Raw genomic sequence first — 19936 nt, 5'->3', positions numbered from 1 at the left:
AAAGGCTCTCTTGTATATGGGTGATTGTCTAAGATAAGTGTTCTCCAAGGGCTATTGGACTATCACTAAGCTGAGCTTCATGGGCTGTTTCATGGGCTACTGCAGGGTTTCCAGCCAAGACAAAGTTTGTAGGCCTATTACCTGAGCCATAGGTGGGTGACACTCCTCCTGGGTCCCCTGACTTATGATGCTGGATTCCACAGTTCCACAAAGGCACTTTTGATCATGGATGGATCCCAAATTGCTACTGATAAGGGTATATGATAAGGCACTTCTTATTCAGCCATTTGGCTGATGTTGCTAGTTCATTTCTTTTTGTCACTGAATAATATTGTTCTAATTGCTGAATAACATTCTATTGTATCGATGTACTACAGTTTGCTTATCCATTCACCTATTGAAAGGTATATTTCTTGTTTCTAAATTTGGGCAATTATAAATAATGCTTCTCACTTTCTTTTTGTAGATGATGAAGAGCAGTTGAGTAGGTTTGCTATGACAGTGTCCTGTGGCAGAGGCAAAGACTAAACAAAGCCAATTATGCAGGCCTTTACATTTTGTCATTCTACTCATAAAAATTCTCAAATCATTGACTTTATTGGATAAAAATATTTGATATAATGTAGGTGGAAAAAATTACATAAGTGATCTCCTGTACTGTCACAGTGCCTTACAATGGCAGGGTAGCACATTTTGTGAATTGCTAACTTAGACTATTTCTAAGAATGCACTAGTAAGTAAAATTATGTTGCTTCTCAGTAAAATTAATAAATCAAAATAAATATAACACTCATGAATTACAGTGTATTCCTACTTTTATTAGCTAAATCAACAAAGGACATATAATTTTCTGATGGTGATATGATTTGAATGGAAAAAAAATGTATAACTAGTGAAGTCAGAAATAGGAGCAACAAGAAATCTGGTGCAGATGATAAATTAAAGATATTGTCTCCTTGAATTTCAAAAGTAGACAGGAAATTAGAAATTGAACCTCTGAAAAATAGCAAAATGGACATATTGGCTTAGTTTAGGTTACTCAATAGATTTGATGAAAGAAAAGAACCTCAGGAAAGCACATAATCATCAGCAATTCCTTAAATATGTATTCTGATATAATATAATGTTGATTTAAAAAAGCTCAGAGCAACACCTGAGCTACAACTTACAGTATAAAAATGCCCAGCATTTGTACCTCAAAATAAAACGGAATATGAAAAACAAGAATTCAAAATTCAATTTTATTTCTTGGTATTGTATTTATTCTTTTTATCTTTATCAACACAACTGTAGTCAAAGCCACCAACCATGCTTAATCCAGAAGTCAATATCTTTTGCCCCATACCCTCCATTTTTATAATGCTTTCTCCTGAAAGCAGCCCAAATGATCTGCTAGACATTGGTGAGAAGCTTCTGTGGCAGGTTAAATATGGAAGACATCAACAATAAAAATGTAAAAGGCAAGGTGTAACAACAAGAGCTTCCATATGTTGATTTGTTTTATGAAAATGCTCTGCATTTTAGTTTAGCATAAGCAGACACCTCCATACTACACACTGCTGCCCAAGTGATGTTTTATATATTTAAATCTAACCACCTCACTTCCCAACTTAATTTGTTTCCAGTGTAGATCTCTCTACTAATATCTAGATCCATATAACCAATTGCCTGTGAGAGAAAATGAGCATACTAAGACTATGGCAAACTCAATTTGCCATCAGTGAGATTCACTCCCTCCCCTCTCCTTTTCCCCAACCTCCACCCAAGTTGCTCCTTGTCCTGGGTCTCATTATCTCAATAAAAGGCTGCATCCAATCAGTTGCCCAAACAAGAAAACTGAGATGCATCTTTGCCTCTTTCATGCCTCTCTTCTCACATTCATTCAAGCATAAAGTCTTAATAATTTTGTTTCTCAAACATCCATCATGCACATCCACTTAACTCTTTACAGTCCACCATCAGGTCTTGCCAAGATTATTGTGAAAACCTCTTAACCAATTTCCTTATAATGGGTCCTATTTTGAACTAATTCATTATCAGTAGGGAAGTCAGACTAATCCCTCTAAAATGCAAATCTGATCATGTTCTGTTTTCCTTTGTTCAAAATCTTCCCATAACTTTTACTTCCTTTAAGAAAGAAAGTTTATGAAAGTGGTGAATGGTGTGGGCTGATATTCCAACTCACTATTTGTGGGATATTAGGCAGGGTGTTTAAATCTTTGTTTCTGAGTTTCTTACCTGGGATATGGAATACTAATAATAGTGTCTTCCTCCATGGTTGTTATGAGAATGAGAGAATAATGAAAAGCATTGAAAATTATTCAATGAGGCAATAAAAAAATCACTTAGAACACTGATTGGAATACAAAACTGGAAACATAACATCTGACATCTTTCCTTTGTGACATAATCATGGCCCTTAAATATATTTCATGCCCTAATAGCAGGGATTGTGAATGTTATTATACCTGTGAATGTTATAACTGAGATATCATATCTGTGAATATTACCTTTACATGGCAAATAGAACTTTTCAGATATAATTAAATTTAAGAATCAGTTGACCTTATGAAAGAGATATTCCTGGATTATCCCAATGGATACAATGTAATCACATGAACCCTGAAAGATGAGAAAGAAGGAGAAGAAACATTCTGCAGATGGAGAAATCAAGGAGATTTGAAGCAAAAAGATTTAATGATGCTTTATTGCTCACTTTGCAAAAGGAAGAAGCTATGATCCAAGGAATGTGAGTTGCCTCTAGATGGTGCACCGACCCTGAGACCAACCAACAAGGAAATAGGGATCCCAATCTTATAACTGCACAGAACTAAAGTCTGTCAAAAACCTGAATAAACTTGGATTCAGTTTCTTCCACAGAACTTCCAAATATATAACAGCACAGTTTGGCAGATGGCTTGGCTTTAGCATTGTGGGGCACTAGGCAGAGAACCTAGTCAAACCACCAGGATTTCTGACCTATATAACTGTGAGCTAATAAATGGATATTGTTTTATAGCCACTAAATTTGTCATAATTTGTTATCCAGCAATGGAAAACTAAGACAATAATCTCCCACAGCCTTCTCCCTCTTCTCTCCCACATAATCTATAGTACAGCCATTTAAAATTCCTTGAGTTGAAATTATCAGTTTCTTTTAATCATTCTCTTTCATTTCTCTCCCTAGGATATAACATATAATATTAGCACTGTCTGGGATATCCTTTCTCTCCATTTTACCTTTGTGCTCATATCTCAGCGTAGAATTCTTCCTCTAGGAAAGACCACCTGAGCCTACTACAGCTACATAAGCTCTAAAAAGCCCTATCAAACAGGATAACAGTACCTGACCTCTCTCACTACTTAGCAATGCCATAGAAATTAATGAGGTCACAGCTGAGAAAACAGGTTGAGTTTTAAAAAGGAAAAGAACAAATACAAGAAACAAATTTATATTATAACATACCACAGTCTCCCCAATCTCAGTTAATTACACCAATAACCATACAATTGTCTGAGCCAGAAAACTGGATCTTGCTCTTGGTATTGCCCACTCCCTCACTTTTGCCAAACATAATCAAGCACCAATCAACACCTTTCAAATTTCTTGAACTCATTCACTTTTCTCAGTCCTACCATTATCCTTTCTTAGGACCACCATCATTTTTCACTTGAATTATTTAACAATAGCCTCTGTGGAGTTCAGAACAAGTCACACCAAGATGTTCCTCAGTGACATGCAGGTTACTTTAAGCCAAAGGCAATTTTAGCTTTAGGCTGAAAAGAAACATTTGCACCTTCTTTTAACTACCTAGGAGAACTTGAATTATAGGCCTTGCTCACAATAAGAGATTATTTCTTTTGACCTATCTACAGGGCAGGGCAAAGTTCTATTTACTGAAAATCTGTTCTTCTTATCTTCGTGCAATGACCATTTGAAGCCCCCAAGGTGCATTACCTCATCCTTAGCTCAGGATGTCTTATATTCTCAGATCCCCCTTTCTGTCTCTGAACCTCTCCGGATGTGGGGTCACTAACTCTCATGTATGCGGTGTTCCCAAATAAATGTCTTAAATTTGTTTACTTTCTCTTGCTAATCTGTCTCATGTCTATTTGATTATTAGATCGGTGAGAAGAACTTTGAGGGTAGAGAAAAATTTGTTCCTCTCCCACACCTCCAACTGGTTTTCTCAGCCTCTTATGTTTCCCCTCTAAGCCATTCTCTGCATCAGGCACAGACAAAGCATTCTTCCCCAAATCAAAATTTGATCTGATCAAGTCAAGTCATGTTTAAGACACTTCGCTGTTTTTCCATTTCTTGCAGAAACAATTAAAAACCTTGTAACTTTCTAAATAATTTCCTTCCAGTTCTCTTCCTCCAAATCTTGGCAAGTTGCCTTCCAATGAGCTTTCAAAGAATACCATGTACATTACTCAACATTATAATTGTAGCTACCTGTTTAACTCTCCTCCCCTTTTCCTCCTGTTCCATATATCACCACCTATACAGGTTGCAAATTACCTTCAGGACATATCTCCAGCACTTAAAAACATGTACAATACATAATATATTTTCTTTAAATGACTGAATACATTTTGAATGACTGAATACAACCATAATATAACAATCGTCTTTCTTTAGCTTACACCAAATCTATTATACTGAGTAGGTAAAAAGCTGTTATTTCATCTTTATGGACCAAAGAATCACTTCCAAGAAAATTGAGGATCTCAATTTCTCTGAAAAAAATTTAATGAAGAAGTGCACATACTTAAAGTGCCTCTCCTAATTGGCATTAATCCAGATATACATTAGAAAAGAAAGAAAGGGAGACAACATTAAAATATAAACAAAAGGAAAACCAATTTCAATTTGAGCAATTCATACAAAAACACAATATTGCCTTAATTTTGCCGAACAAAGTCTTAACCTCTGGCAACTCACTTAACATTTTTAGGTCTCAATTACTGATCCATAAATTGGGGACAGAGTGTTTAAATTTACATAATTTGGTGTTGAGAGGCTTAAATTGTTTTCAAGTACAGCACTTGAATAATAGGCAGTATTCAAGCAAAATATTACCATAATTACTATTAATAGAGGATGGCTACACCTGAGGTTTTCAGCAGCAAAAAGGAAAGATGGAAAGTAATATTCTGAATTAATTTAATTTGTGCAGAAATGTCTTTCTGTTCCCATTTTTCTTAAAATAGCCACACTCAGGGGGACAACTGTCTCTCAGAGAAATGTGGTGTGCTAGTAAGATAGTTGTGATAAACATATTCTGATTATAATTTTAAAAATCATGCTCACTGTAGAAAGTTTAAAACCTGTAAACTAAAAGAAAAAATGCCCCCTTTCCTCAGCTGCCGGTAAAGTGCTCTGACATTCCGAGGAAGTTAAGGCCGCATTGGGGTGAGGTTCTCACTGCATCCGGTTACTAGCACCACTCCTGGCAGTGCTTGCCCAGCTCTTGCCTGCACGATGGCCTCTGTCTCAGGGCTCACCTGCATCTACTAGGCCCTCATCCTGCATTACCATGAAGTGACAGTCACGGAGAATAAGATTAACGCCCTCCTTAAGGCAGCCAGTGTAAATGTTGAACCTTTCTAGCCAGGCTTGTTTGCAAAGGCTCTGGCCAATGTCAACATCGGGAGCCTTATCTGCAATGTGGGGGTGGTGGACCTGCCCCAGCGGCTGAATATGCACCAGCAGGAGGGCCTGCCCACTCCACCACTGCTGCCCCAGCTGAGAAGAAAGTGGAAGCAAAGAAAGAAGAATCTGAGGAGTCTGATGATGACATGAGCTTTGGTTTTTTTTGACTAAACTTGTAACGTTCAATAAAATCTGAACTCTGCTGCTATTGGTCAAAAAAAAAAAAAAAAAAAACAGAAAAAAAAAAAAAACAAGGAAAAATGCACCATAGGTCCACTACCAAGAAATAACAATGTTAACCATTTTGATATGTAAATGTACATACTGTGTGTAAGGGTGTGTGTGTATAATGCATCTATATTGTATACATGGATTCTAAATATTAAATTCTGCACATTTTAATATTATTAAATATTCTTCAAAATAAGTTTCTGCTTACTCTTCTATCTCATTCTTATGCCTCAATTTATTGTAGTCATAAAAATTGCAAATGTTCAAGAGTCCTAATTTTACAGCCTCCAAAACCAGGAACAGCTCTTGACTAAAAATGTTTTTGAATTGACAATCCTTATGATAATTTACAATCCTCTTTATGCATTCCCAGACCTTTAGAAGAGAAGATTTCTGCAAGTTTAGCATAGTCAGAACCAGAGCTGACCTTCCACAATTCATTTTGGCCATATCCTATGACTTCTCTAAATATCTCAAATGCTTGTGCTAATCTAAAAACTAAATTCATTTCATATTCCATTTATTTTAAAACATCTAATTATATATCTATCATCATTATTTGTTTTTATGTGAATGGGAAATATATGGGAAAAGCAGAAGGATATACAAAATCAAAGAAAGAGTGAGTGTAGGTCATAGTGGCAAAAAGTTTTGGAATTCCTATTCAGTGTTCTCATCCTCAATAATAGAGCTGCATAATGGCGTTTTTCCATCCCTCATGTCAACTGTCTTAAATTTAACTGTATCTCAGCCAATGCCAAACATATCTGAGCAGAGCAGAATTATATGGTGGATCTGTTATTTATTTTATTAATGTAATTGTAGGTTTGCCCAATGGTGCTGATGACTCATCCTCCACTTCACTTCTATAGTTCTCTCATTTTTCCAAGCTTCAACATGGGAATCAATCCCCTAGAAACATGTCCAAGGTCAGTGCCAAATGACTCACATGAATCTGTGGTTCCCAAGGCCAGATGTCTACATTCACTCAAAGGACTTTTTAATATAGTTGCCAGTCCCACACGAGGTCTACTGATTAAGAAACTTTAGAGACTGTACCCTGTTGTTTCTGGGAATCAGTCATGGGAGACCTAGAATTCTGTTTTTTAAAGTTTCACAGGTGTTTCTGGGGATCTTTTAAATTATGGAAACCACTGTTTAAAGTGATTTATTTAGCACTAAACAAAAATAATTAAGTGCTTTATTTTGTTTTAAACAAATGCTGTATAGTTATTGCTAATTATAAATACCTCCAAGTCATATTAAGTTTCTAAGTCACAAAGTTAATGTGTACTTTAATTTGCTTACACTAGTCATCCATTTCACAAATTCCTTATGTTTTCAGATTTATTGAACACATAGTTTGTTTCAGGTTCTAGGTTCTCAAGTGATAGCACTAGGAAAAAAGTTGTCCCTATCCACATTGACCTTACATCCTTGTATTCTAATAGTAGAAAATAATAATTAGTAAAACAGGTGTGTAAGCTTATGTTTATATCTACCTAACTACATCCAGACAAATAAACAGATGATAGATAGATAGATGATAGAAACAAATACTATGAAAAAAACAAATCAGTATAAGACTGTAAGAAATGTTGAGTTAGGTAAAGAGAGATGATTAAGTAAAGACACTTTGATAAGATGATAACTGAGCAAAGAGCTGAAGGAAGTGAGAAAATTGTCCAGGTAGACATCTTATAGTATCTGGGAGAAGAATGTTTGGCAGAGGGAACTGCAATGCAAAGTACCTAAAATGGGAGCATTCTTCACGTGTTCACTGAACAACAGCAAAACCAGTGTGTTAGAGCATATAAGTGAGAGAGATAAGAGGAGTCACATCACACAGGGTTTCAACTTCATTAGAAGGATTTGGTGTTTACTTATAATGAGGTAGAAAGTTATTTGAACGTCTGAAGTAGAGAAGTACTATGATATGACCTAGTCTTAAATTTAACATTCTGGATGCTCTATAAACAAGAAAAAGTACTAAAGGCAAAGACAGGAGTGGAAAGACCACATAACAGACTCTTACTTTTATCTGGGGAAGAGATGATGGTGGCTTGAACTAGGTCAGTTATAGCAAAAGTGAAGAGAAGTGGTTACGGTTGGGATACATGAAAGGTAGAACTTAAAAAAATGTGAAGGTGCATTGAATGTGAAGTGTCAGAGAAATAGAGGAGTGAAAGAGGATCCCTATATTTTTGGACTGAATAAGTGGAAAAAGAGAATTTTTAAAATAAAAATTGTATAAATTTAAGGTGTACAATGTGATGATTTGATATACATATACGTAGTGAACTAATTACTACAGTCAAGCTAATCAACATACGATCTCCTTGCCTACCTACCATTTTTTGTGTGGGTGATGCACGCACCTAAACTCTATTTATCCTTCACACATTTCCAGTGTTCATTACAGGCTATTATTAAGTGCTTTGTTTGAGTGCATTATGCTTGTACATTACAATTCTAGACTTATTCATCCTGCTAAACAGAAACTTTGTACCTTCTGAGCAACATCTCCTGCTTTCTCTCCCCGCCCCCGCCTCCAGCCCTTGGTAGCCACTGTTCTGCTTTACACTTCTATAAGTCTGAATTTTTTTTTTAAGATACCACATCCATATATAAGTGATGTCATACAGTATTTGTCTTTGTCTGGCTTATTTCACTTAACATAATGTTCTCCAAGTTCATCCATGATGTAGCAATTGCCAGAATTTCCTTCTTTATTATGGCTAAATATATATACACACACACATACATATGTATATACACACATATACATATATAAATATATGTATATACTTATAAATATATGTACTTAAATATATATAGATGTATCACATCTATATATAGATTTATATAGATATAAATCACACTTATCCATTCATTGTTAGACAAACACTTAAGTTGTCTCCATGTCTTTGCTATGGGAATAATGCTGCAATAACTATGGTAATGCAGGTATCTCTTTAAGATCATGATTTTATTTCCTTGCTATGTATATCCCCAGAAGTGGGATTGCTCAATCATATGATAGTTCTATTTTTAATTTTTTGTGACATCTCCATGTTGCTTTTCATAGTGCCTGTACCAATTTATATTCCCACAGTGTACAAGGATTTTATTTTCTCCATATTCTGGCCAACCTTGTTATCGTTTGTCTTTTTCATAATAGCCATTCTAACAGGTTTGAGGTGATATCTCATTGTGGTTTTGATGTGTATTACCCTGATGAATTGTGATGTTGAGCATCTTTTCATATATCGGTTGTCCATTTTTATATCTTCTTTGGAAAAATATCTATTTAGTTCCTTTGACCACTTTTTTAATTAGTTTATTTGCTTTCTTGCAATTGAGTTGTTTGAATTTCTTATATATTTTTATATTAATACCTTAACACATGTATGGTTTACAAATATTTTCTTCCATCCCATACATTGTCTCTTCTCTTGCTTGACTGCCTCCTTTGTTATGTATTTTTTTTTAGTTTGATGCAAATGTAACCCCATTCGTCTATTTTGCTTTTACTGCTTATGATAGAATCATAGCAAAAAAAAAAAAAAAAAATCATTGCCCTGTCCAATGTCAAGTAGTTTTTTTTTCTGTTTACTTCAAAAGGTTTTATGGTATCAGTTCTTACACTTCAGTATTTAATCCACTGTGAGCTGCTTTTTGTATATGGAGTGAGATAAGGGTACAATTTCATTCTTCTGCATGTGGAAAACAAGTTCGCCCAGAACAATTTATTGAGGATATTGTCTTTTCCTCATCTTTTGTTCACAGTACCTTTGTTGAAGATCAATTGACCCTAAAAGTGTGGATTTATTTCTGGGTGTTCTATACTGTTCTATTGGTCTACATATCTGTTTCTATGCCAGTACCATGATGTTTTTATTATTATAGCTTTGTAATATAGTATTTTGAAATCAGGCAGTGTAATGCCTCCAACTTTGTTCTTTTTGCTCAAAAATGCTTTGGCTATTCAGCCTTTTGTGGTTCCATATGGACTTTAGGAGTGCTTTTCCTATTTCTATTAAAAAATCCATTACAATTTTAATAGAAATTGCATTGTATCTGTAGTTAGCTTTGAGTCATATGGACATTTTAACAATAATAGTTCTCCCAATCCACCAACATGAAATATCATTCCCTTTACTTGTGTGTGTGTGTTTTAATTTCTTTCATCAATGTTTTATAGTTGTAGTGTACAGATCTTTCATCCCCTTGGTTAAATTTAATCATAAGTACTTTATTGTTTTTAATGTTATTATAATTTAAATTGTTTTCTTAATTTTTTTGGGGGGGGAGTAGTTCATTGTTAGTGTATAGAAATGGAAATGATTTTTGCATGTTGGTTTTGTACCCTGCAACTTTACCGAATTCATTAATTAGTTCTAACAGGACTTTTTGGTGAAGTCTTTAGGATTTCCTATATATAAGATCACGTCTTCTGCAAACAGAGAATGTTACCTCTTCCTTTCCCATTTGAGTGCCTTATATTTCTTTTTCTTGTCTAATTGCTCTAGCTAGGATTTCTAGTACTATGTTGACGAGATGTGGCAAGGGTAAGCATTTTTGCAATGTTACTGATCTTATAAAAAAATTCAACTTTCAATACTGATTATGGTGTTTTCTGTGGGCTTGTCATATATGTTATTTATTATATTGAGGTACATTCCTTCTACACCAAATTTGTTAAGTTTTTATCATGAAAGGATGTTGTATTTTGTCAGATGCTTTCTCTGCATCTATTCAGATAATCATATGATTTTTATCTTTCATCCTCTTACTGTGTTGTATCACATGTATTGATTTGCAAATAATGAAACATCCTTGCTTCCCAGGGAAAAATTCCAGTTGACCATGGTATATGATCATTTTAATGTGCTCTTGAATTTGGTTTGCTAATATTTGGTTGAGAATTTTTAACCTACATTAACCAGGGATGTTGACCTAAGTATTTTTTTCTCATAGTGTTGTTACATTGTTTTGGTATCAGGGCAATGCTGACATTGTAAAATGACTTTGAACATATTGCCTTTTTTTCACAGTTTTGGAAAGTTTCAAACGGATTGGTACCTGTTCCTGGGCGTTAATTTGTTGGGAGGTGTTTTTTTGTGTGTTTGTTTTCTCAGATTTTCTTAGCTTTTTTAATTATTGAATTTATTGGGGGTGACATTGGTTAATAAAATCAAATAAGTTTCAAGTGTACAATTCATCATCTATAATACATGATCTATATGTTGCGCCGTGTGTTGATCACCTAAAGTCAAATCTGCCACCATATATTTGACACCATTTAACGTCTTCTACCTCCTCCCTCCCACCCTTTTCCTCTGGTAACCACTAAAATGTTGTCTGTTTCTATGAGTTTCTGCTTGTTTGTTTTTCTTGTTTTCAGTTTTATGTCCCACATATGAATGAAGTCATATGGTTCTTTACTTTTTTGATCTGACTTATTTCACTTAGCATGATAATCTCAAGATCCATCCATGTTGTTGCAAATGGCAGTATTTCCTTATGGCTGAGTAGTATTCCTTTGTATATATGTACCACATCTTCTTTATCCAATCATCTATTGAAGGACACTTTGGTTATTTCCATGTCTAGGCCGCAGTGAATAAAGTTGCAATGAACATAAGGGTAAATATATCTTTACAAATGAGTGTTTTCAAATTTTGGGGCTAGATTAAAAATTTGTACTCTGTCATATAGCAATTCTATTTTTAATTTTAAGAGGAACCTCCATACTGTTTTCTATAGTGGCTGTACCAATTTACATTCCCACCAGCAATGTATGAGGGTTTTTTTTCTCCACAACCTCTCCAACACATGTTATTAATTCTCTTGTTGATAATTGCCATTCTACCATGTGTGTGGTGATATCTCATTGTAATTTTGACTTTCATTTCCCTAATAGCTAGGGAAATTGAGCATCCTTTTCTATAGGTATCTGTTGGCTCTTTTTATGTCTTCTTTGGAGAAGTGACTGTACAAGTCCTCTGCCCATTTATTAATTGGGTTGTTTCCTTTTTTGTTGTTGAGTTGTATGAATTCTTTAAATATTTTGGATAGTATCCTTTTTTAGAGGTGTTACTTGAAAATATCTTCTCCCATTTGGTTGGTTGCCTCTTTGTTTTATTGATGGTTTCTTTTGCTCTGCAGGAGCCTTTTATTCTGATATAGATGCATTCAATTATTTTTGCTTTTACTTTCCTTACTTATTATTTTTAGCTATTCAAATTTTCTATTTTATCATGATTCAGTCTTGGTGAATTTTATGTTTCTAGGAATTTATTTCTTTTAGGAGTCTAACTTCCTATATATTCCTTTTGCTAATTTTAGGTTTTGCTTGTTCTTATTTGTTCTAAGATCATTAAATTTGTAGGTAGGATGCTTAATTGAGATATTTCTCTTACTTAATATGGGCATTAATTGGTACAACTACTTTTACTACATCTCATAAGTTTTCCTATGTTGTGTTTTCATATTCATTTGTTTCATGATATGTTTTTTTTTTAAACTTTATTGGGGTGACAATTGTTAGTAAACTTACATTGGTTTCAGGTGTACAATTCTGTAATACATCATCTATACATCATATTGTGTGCTCACCACCCAGAGTCAGTTCTCTTTCCATCACCATGTATTTGATCCCTTTTACCCTCATCTACCACCCCTTTCCCCTTTACCCTCTGGTAACCACTAAACTATTGTATGTGTCTATGAGTTTTTGTACCTTAGTTGTTTGTCTTGTTCCTTTGCTGTTTTCAGTTTTATATCCAACATATCAGTGAAATCATATGGTTCTCGACTTTTTCATTCTGACATATTTTGCTTTGCATAATAATCTCAAGTTCCTGTCATATTGTTGCAAATGGCATTATTTCATCTATTCTTAAGGCAGAATAGTATTCCATTGTGTATATATACCACATCTTCTTGACAAGACAGGCAAGACGAATAGGCCCACTACTGAATTCACCTCCAAGTGGGCGAATAGCGCGAGCTGGAGAGGAGGGAACGGAGAAGTGCGGAGACAGAGCTGCGCAGGCGCAGGATGCAGACCTAGCACAGTGCTCCGAGCTCGCTGCATCCCGGAATGACCGCAGCTGCGTGACACGAAAAAACTCGGACTGCTAGGGCTCCGCTTACGGCCCACAGGGCTGAGGGGGCAGCATGTAACACGGCTGAACCGAACGCTCACGGCAGAGACCTCGGAGAAAAGACTGAGGGAAGAAGGCTGAAAACGATGGTTTAAGACCTCACTGCCGAGCAGAGAATGGAAGCCTTAGGCACTGAGACTAGCCGCCCACTCCCTACCCTCCCAGAGCTCGCCCCGCCCCCACCTGCCAGGTGCTAGAAGCGGAACAGTAGCAGTGTCAGATCAAAAGAACAGAATATTTGCTGTTCTGAGAACTGTGGAATGCAGACACAGATTCACAGCCCAACTAGTTCCGGCAAAGGGGAGGGAGCTGTGGAAGCAGGACTGGCTGTGGTGGTGGTCACCGCCATTGCTCTGGGCCACCTCTCACAACTCTCCCTGCCCTTGGCCCCACATATCTGGGCAGATCCCTGCAGGAGTAAATAGAACTGCTATAACATACGGGCTCTGAATCTGGTGCAGGAAGAGCTTTGGAACTTCAAAAGCTCTCCGCACCCCAACAGGAACGTGGCACCCTATGACCCAGGCGAACTGTTAAGAGAGGAGAGGCCCGTCTCCCCAGGAATCCCCTCATTGTGTGAAGCTGGAATAGTGCAGAGAAAACATATCACTACTGTGTGAGAGAGGAATAAAAAGGCTGCAGTCGGAGACAAAATAAAACATTCTACCAACGAGTATTGGAAAACAAAAGAAAGACCTCCTCCTATCAACCTGTTGCAGAAGCCACTCCTGTAGATGTCTAGGAAGAGAAATGATAAATCAGTAATTTCCATGAATAACCAAGGCAACAAGACAGCTCAGAAAGAAAGTGAGAAGTCTCCAGAATGGAACTTAAAGATATGGAAATATGGGACTTATCACAGAGAATTCAAGATTGCAGTTCTGAAAAAACTCAACGAGATGCAAGAAAACACAGAAAGGCAATTTAATGAACTCAGAAACACAATCAAAGAAAAACATGAGCATTTCACGAAAGAGATTGAAATTTTAAAAAAGAACCAAATGGAATTTCTGGAGATAAGAACTCAGTAGAAGAAATTAAGAATGAAATAATCAGCTTAGGTAGTAGAGTTGACCAGATGGAGGAAAGAATCAGTGACATCGAAGACAGAAACCGGGAAATTAAACAGATGGAAGAAGAAAGAGACTTGAGACTTAAAAGAAATGAAGGAACTCTACAAGAACTTTCTGACTCCATCAGAAAGAGCAATATAAGAATAATGGGCATACAAGAATGAGAAGAAAGAGAGAAGGGAACAGAGAATATATTCAAACAAATTGTCGATGAGAACTTCCCAAACTTGTGGAAAGAACTGGATGCTCGAATCCAAGAAGCAAATAGAACACCTAATTACCTCAATCCCAACAGGCCTTCTCCAAAGCACATTGTATTGAAGCTGTCTAGAATCAACGAAAAAGAAAAAATCCTCAAGGCATCCAGGGAAAAGAAGACGGTAACCTACAAAGGAAAGCCCATTAGATTATCATCAGATTTCTCAGCAGAAACTCTACAAGCCAGGAGGGAGTGGAAACAAATATTCAAACTATTGAAGAGAGAAATTATGAGCCAAGAATAACATATCCAGCAAAGATATCCTTTAGATATGAAGGAGGAATAAAGACCTTTCCAAACATACAGAAGCTGAGGGGATTTTCTAATACACGACTTGCACTACAAGAAATACTAAAGGAGGCTATTAGACCACCATCAACAGGGACAATTTGTGGCAATATAAAAAGGTGGAGAATAAAGGCCTGAACCGGAATATGGGGATGGAGAAAGTAAGCGTGCTGAATAAAATGGAATACTCTAAATATAAAACTTTCTTTTACATAAACTTAAGGGTAAACCCTCAAATAAAAAATCCGGAACTGAAATATATACTGTAATAAAGAAAAAACAGAGGAAAACATCATAGAATACCACCACACAGAAATAATAGACAACAACAAAAAGGCAAAGAAACAATGGAGACACAGCCTTACCAGAAAACTAAAGATAGAATGACAGAAAATCCTCATGTATTAATAATCACCCTACATGTAAATGGACTGAATTCACCAATAAAAAGGCACAGAGTAGCAGACTGGATCAAAAAACCAAACCCAACCATATGCTGTCTCCAAGAGACACATCACAGCTACAAGGACAAGCATAGACTTAAAGTGAAAGTGTGGAAATTGACACTCCAAGCAAATGGTACCCAGAGAAAATCAGGTGTAGCCATAATGATTTTCGATGAAACAGACTTCAGGGTGAAAAAGATAACAAGAGACAAAGATGGACATTTCATAATGGTAAAGGGGACTATACAACAAAAAGACATAACAGTCATCAATATTTATGCCCCCAACCAGGGAGCACCAAGATATACCAAGCAACTACTAACAGAACTAAAGGGAGAAATTGAACAAAACAGAATTATACTAGGGGACTTAAATAAATCATTGACAGCTATGGATAGATCATCCAAATAGAAAATAAATAATGAAATAGCAGCCCTAAATGACACATTAGATGAAATGGACATAATTGACATATATAGAGCACTTCATCCTAAAACATCAGACTATACATTCTTTCCAAGTGTACATGGAACATTCTCAAGGACAGACCATATATTGGGACACAAAATCAGCCTCAGCAAATTTAAGAGGATTGAAATCATACCAAGCATATTCTCTGATCACAAGGCTTTGTAATTGGATATCGAATACAAAAAGAAAGCAGGAAAAAACAGAAATACATGGAGACTAAACAGCATACTTTTAAAGATCGACTGGGTCAAAGAAGAAATTAGAGGAGTGATTGAAATATACATAGAAACAAATGACAATGAAAATACATCCTACCAAAATTTGGGGGATGCAGTGAAAGCAGTTTTAAAAGGGAAATTTATGTCATTACAGGCTTATCTCAAGAAACAAGAAAAATATAAATAACCTCATGTTACACCTTAAAGAACTAATAAAAGAAGAACAAGTGAAATCCAAGGTCAGCAGAAGAAAGGAAATAGCAAAAATCAGAACAAAATTAAATGAAATAGAGAACAAAAAGACAATAGAAAAAATTAATGTGACAAAGAGCTTGTTCTTTGAAAAAATTAACAAAATTGATACACCCTTGTCTAGACTCACTAAGATTAAAAGAGAGAAGACACTAATTAAAAAAAATCAGAAATGAAAAAGGGGAAGTTATCACGCACACCACAAAAATACAAAGGATCATGCAAGAATAATATGAAGGACTATATGCCACCAAATTCAATAACCTAGAAGAAATGGACAAGTTCTTAGAAACATATAGCCTTCCAAGGCTGAACCATGAAGAACTGGAAAATCGAAACAGGCCGATCACCAGTAACGAAATTGAATCAGTCATCAAAAACCTTCCCAAAAGCAAAAGTCTGGGACCAGATGGCTTCACTACTGAATTCTACCAAACCTTGAAGAGGATCTAATACCAATCCTGCTCAAACTCTTCCAAAAAATGGAAGAAGAGACAGTACTCCCTAACTCATTTTAAGAAGCCAACATTACCCTGATACCAAAACCTGGTAAGGACAACACACAAAAAAGAAAACTACAGACCTATATCTTTGATGAATACTGATGCAAAAATCCTAAACAAAATTTTAACAATTCGAATACCGCAATGCATTAAAAAGATTATTTATCAGGACCAAGTGGGGTTCATCCCTGGGGCACAAGGATGCTTCAACATTCACAAATCCATCAATGTGATGCATCACATAAACAAAATAAAGGACAAAAATCATATGATTATATCAATTGGTGCAGAAAAAGCATTTGACAAGATACAACATCCATTTATGATTAAAACACTTAATAATATAGGTATAGAAGCAAAATACCTCAACATAATAAAGGCCATCTATGACAAGCCCTCAGCTAATCTCATAATTAATGGTGAGAAACTGAAGCCCTTTGCTCTAAGTTCAGGAACACAACAGGGCTGTCCCCTATCACCTCTGCTTTTCAACATAGTGTTGGAAGTCCTTGCCAGAGCCATCAGGCAAGAGAAAGAAATAAAAGGCATGCAAATTGCGAATGAAGAAGATAAATTATCACTCTTTGCAGATGACATGATGCTATATATAGAAAACCCTAAAGACTCCACCAAAAAGCTTTTAGAAACCATCAACAAATACAGTAAAGTTGCTGGCTACAAAATCAACATACAAAAGTCCATTGCATTCCTATATACTAAGAATGAAATCTCAGAAAAAAGAAATACAAAAAACAATTTCTTTTGCCATTACAGCAAAAAGGATAAAATACCTAGGAATAAACTAAACCAAGAATGTGAAGGATTTGTATGCTGCCAACTATAAGACATTTTTGAAAGAAATTGAAGAAGACACAAAGAAATGGAAAGACATTCCATGCTCATGGATTGGAAGAATCAACATAGATAAAATGATCATATTACCCAAAGCAATATACAGATTTAATGCAATCCCCATCAAAATCCCAATGGCATTTTTTAAAGAAATAGAACAAAAAAATCATCAGATTTGTTTGGAACCACAAAAGACCCCGAATAGCCAAAGCAATCTTAAGAAAAAAGAACATTGCTGGAGGTATCACACTGCGTGACTTTAGCTTGAACTACAGGGCTACAATAATCAAAACAGCATGGTATTGGCAGAAAAACAGACACAGACTAATGGAATAGAATTGAGAACCCAGAAATAAAACCGCATAAATATGGACAGATAATTTTTGACAAAGAAGCTAAAAACATACAATGGAGGAAAGACAGCCTCTTCAATAAATGGTGCTGGGAGAATTGGATAGCCACATGCAAAAGAATGAAACTGGACTGCTATCTGTCACCATGTACCAAAATTAATTCAAAATGTATCAACGACTTAAGCATAAGACCTGACACAATAAACTGCATAGAAGAAAACATAGGTACTGAACTTATGCACCTTGGGTTCCAAGAGGATTTTATGAATTTGACTCCCAAGGCAATGGAAGTAAAAGCTAAAATAAACGAATGGGACTATATGAAACTTAAAAGCTTCTGCACAGCAAAAGAAACCATCGACAAAATAAAGAGGCAACCAACGGAATGGGACAAGACTTCTGCAAACAGTGCCTCTGATAAGGGGCCAATATCAAAAATATACAAGGAACTTATGAAGCTAAACAACAAAAAAAACAAACAACCCAATTGAAAAATGGGCAGAGGACCTGAATAGACATTTCTCCAAAGAGGACACACAAATGGCAAATCAACATATGAAAAAATGCTGAACATCACTAATCATCAGAGAAATGCAAATAAAAACCACAATGAGATATCACCTCACCCCAGTCAGAATGGCTATCATCAACAAGACAAATAGTAACAAGTGTTGGAGAGGCTGTGGAGAAAGAGGAACCCTCATATATTGTTGGTGGGAATGCAGACTGGAGCAGCCATTATGGAAGGAAGTTTGGAGGTTCCTCAAAAAATTACGAATAGAATTACCATATGACCCAGCAATCCCTCTCCTTTGTATCTACCCAAAATATTTGAAAACATTTATGCTTAAAGGCACGTGTGCTCCAATGTTCATTGCCGCTTTGTTTATGGTGGCCAAGACATGGAAACAACCAAAATGTCCTTTGATAGATGAATGGATAAAGAAGTTGTGGTATATATGTATGATAGAATACTATTCGGCGGTAAGGAAAGATGATATAGGAACATTTGTGACAACATGGATGGATCTTGAGAGTATAATGCTAAGCAAAATAAGTCAGACATAAAAAGCTGAGAACCCTACGATTTCACTGATATGTGGTATATAAACCAAAAACAATAAAAGAGCAAGACAAACAAATGAGAAACAAAAACTCATAGACACAGACAACAGTTTAGTGATTACCAAAGGGTAATGAGGGTGGGGGCTGGGAGATGAGTGTAAGGGGGATCAAATATACGGTGATGGAAGAAGAACTGACTCTGGGTGGTGAACACACAATGGGATTTATAGATGATGTAATACAGAATTGTGCACCTGAAATCTATGTAATTTCACTAACAATTGTCACCCCAATAAATTAAAAAAAAAAAGACTACCCTCCACTTTAGATGAGAATCAAAAGTCCAAGTTGTTGTTTGTGCTTGTTTCTAAACGACTGAAATCAGAGTTTCCCACACTCACCTCCCTGAGTTCAGCTAATTTGCTATCGGAACTCAAAGTGTTTTAAGGATCTCTGTACCAACACTGGGGCAATTACCAAGTATATATTTCTTCCCAGCCCACCTCCTCGTCTTTGAACATGGATCTCTAATAGAAAACTAATCATTAGTCAAAAGACACTGGCATGTTTCTGGAATCTTATTCAGTCATTGATAACTATCCAGCCCATCATCGTATTGTGTAAATACATCCCAGGGCAAAGCCTCTCAGGTTTGCAGGCTTTCATTCTATCTTGACAGGTTCCAAAAGCAGAAGTGGTGTCAGCAACACATGGCTTCACCTTTTCAGGCATCTGGCATACCTGAGCTAAGAGATAATATCTGTTGTTCTGAGCCTCTTTTGAAGTATTAATGCAATATTGGAGTTCCCTCATTACGTAACCCATATATTTATTCCTTTACAAAAAGATATTATTTTTCTTTACTAAATTTTTACCCAAACTTTCTCACCTTTGAATGGGACATTAGGTTTGGTCACTTTGCTGGTCTAGATGGAAGGCAGCAATACTAGTCTAGCAAGTGCCTTTCCTTCAGTTCACTTCTAGTCAGATAAGGTAAGGTTACGTAGGTACAGAACTAGTGAGCCATCGGTATCACCTGGCAATATAGCTGCATTCACTGTTAGTCCTAATTTTGTCAGATGGAGTGAAGGCTCATG

The 19936-nt window shown here is 36.0% G+C and overlaps 1 pseudogene across 1 annotated transcript; it reads left to right on the top strand.

Annotated features, from left to right (window-relative positions):
* Positions 1–5458: 5458 nt before the first annotated feature.
* Positions 5459–5823, top strand: LOC308495039 (large ribosomal subunit protein P1-like; annotated as a pseudogene). Its single transcript has one exon. The product of its transcript is annotated as a large ribosomal subunit protein P1-like (transcript).
* Positions 5824–19936: the final 14113 nt, after the last annotated feature.

This window comes from Rhinolophus hipposideros, assembly GCF_964194185.1.
Source record: "Rhinolophus hipposideros genome assembly, chromosome: X".
NCBI classification, from domain to species: Eukaryota; Metazoa; Chordata; class Mammalia; order Chiroptera; family Rhinolophidae; genus Rhinolophus; species Rhinolophus hipposideros.
Note: the sequence above shows the minus strand (reverse complement) of the source record. Positions and strands in the feature narration are given on the sequence as shown.